Genomic DNA, 2,636 nt, shown 5'->3' on the forward strand with positions numbered 1-2,636 from the left:
CCTTTAAACATACCATTCTGATATTTTTTTTTTCATTTGTGTTATTTACTTTTTTTGTTATTAGCTTTGCTTCATTAATTTCATCTTTAATTATTCACATTTCTTTGAACCACATGCATATTATTAACATATCTACATAAATATGTATGTATGTGAATACAAAATAGTTTGAAATGAAAGCGAAAGTTTTTTCGAATTGATTACGCGCTTGATTCGCTTGATTTTCACAGCGTCAAACGCTATGCTTAGCTTAGCCCGGCATGCGTTAATTGACAGGCTGGCACAAAACGTAAACAAATTGAAACTTGCGTACCTACTTATGAATCTACATATGTACCTACATTCATACATACATAGATAGATTTGTACAAACCCAGCAGGGAAACCCCGAACTAGAGGATTAAGTCTCTAGTTCAGTACTAGTTATTTATCGCCAAAAACTAACCAGTCTGATATTAATTAGACCCCCAACAGTCCGAGTATTGGGTACTTTTTCTAAAAAATTATTGTTTGATGCAAGATGCACGAACAATTAAAAATGCATTCTTTTCTAAAAGATCAATTTATAACTAAGGTGACGAATTTAGAACTGATCCGAAACTATAGAAAAAAGTAAGTGCACCTGGGTCACACTGGAGAAGTGAAACTTACGTTACATTTTATTACAATCTATTTTGTCTCATAACTAATAAACATACATCTGCTTTTGCTTAAGGTTATATTTTTTGTCTTTTTTCTATCTAGATCCCTACTCGTTCTAATTACATTTATGTTATGCTGTTTTCCTTTATCTTCATTTTTACCTTTATACTCTATCGAAAACAAAATCGATAGTAACATCCAAACCGATAAAAACATCGATAACAAAATCGATAACAAAATCGATGACAAATTCGATAAAAATTTCTGTACCCAAATCGATAGTAATATTGGTTGCGAATAACAAAATCGATAATTAATCGATAAAAAAATCAATAACAAAAATCTATTAATAAATCTATAAAAAATATCGATAAAAATATCGATAACAAAATCGACAAATATTCGATAACAAAATCGATAACAATATCGATAAATAAACGACAACAATATCGATAAATAATCGATGACAAGATCGATAACAAAATCGATAAATAATCCATCGCAAAAACCACAACAAAATCGATAATAAATTCGAATTTCGATAGCAAAATCGATAATAATATTGGTAGTAGAATCGATTTGAAGATCGATTAACAATATAACGACATCGATAACAAAAATCGATTAGAAAATAGATAAGAAAATCGATAAAAAATTTCGATAACCAAATTCATAAAAATATCGATAACAAATCCGATCAAAATATCGATAAGTCCCGAGAAACCCTAAAATCTCAAAAATCCCAAAATAGTTCCCAGATTGAGTCTCAATGTCCCTATCTATATCCTGTTCTCTATAATTACCTTTATTTTAATCTTTCTTCCCCTATCTTCATCTTTACTCTTATCGGTATCCTCGACCTCATCTTTTTCTTTATATTTGTCCATGTTTTTACTTTTATGTTTATCATTTTCTTCATCCACATATTCCCCTTCACCTTTGCCCTTATATATATAAGTAAAGTGTTTAAATTTACTTGGTCTTCATTTTTGCCTTTATCTTTACGCCTCTTTGTTTGTGTTTTTGTTTTTACCTATGGTTTTATCGTTTTCTTTATCTATGTACGTACTCACCTTTAGTTTCATTCTTGTATTGGTCTTTTACTCAAGAAGTACTTGTTTCAGCCCCAACCATTTCCGTTGCATCATTTCCGTTGCAACATTTCCGTTGAATTTTCCAATTTTCTCCCAACCAACCAACCGCCGCTAAAGAAGTTTCACTCCAAAAAGAGATACACAAATAATAGGTCATCTTTTCTTTACTTTAAATAGATTTTGGTTTGGAGATTTTTTTGTTTGAATACGCTTTCGTTCTGCACTTCACAGATCATTTTTAATAGTTTGGAAATGCAAACCAAAAATGTTTACTATCATTTAAACGTGTACGTAACACCGTATACGGTATTCGAGTCTCTGACCTATTGGAATTTAAAAAATAATAGGAAACACATCTACACACTCAAAAACTGGTTCCGAAATATAGAAAATGGATTGCAAAGTGAACTGGATCTAAACTGTAAAGTGTGGTATTTCAAACGGGTGCGTAACTAAAGAAAAGGTTATGCAGTGGGGGACAGTTTCCATTTCTTGTTTGCCTGCAAAAGAAATTTATCGCGAAGTAGTAGTGGTTCTAAATGTACTATGTAGTGAACCAGTTCAGAACTAGAGACATTTCCTATAGGGGATATGCATTGAAACGAAAGGCATACATGCATACAAATGTGTGGAAACACGTGCTTTTATTAAAGATTGTTGAATCTTCCTGCATTAGTTAACATACTTGTTACGTTCATTTTTATGCATAAAAATGTATTGATAGATGTACATATATATTTATACTTAATTTGTGTGTATGTTCGCATATTATGTGCATGAATACAAAAAATTTTTATGAACTATAGCTTTAAAAAAGTACGTGAGTATTTCTTTTATTAGCTTTTGTTTCTAACAAAATTCAAGTCTACATATTTTTCACGGCATCATTACTACTCGATG

The sequence above is a fragment of the Rhagoletis pomonella genome, unplaced genomic scaffold (genome assembly GCF_013731165.1).
Source record: "Rhagoletis pomonella isolate Grant_MI unplaced genomic scaffold, Rhpom_1.0 Rhpom_scaffold_00012, whole genome shotgun sequence".
Taxonomy (NCBI): Eukaryota; Metazoa; Arthropoda; class Insecta; order Diptera; family Tephritidae; genus Rhagoletis; species Rhagoletis pomonella.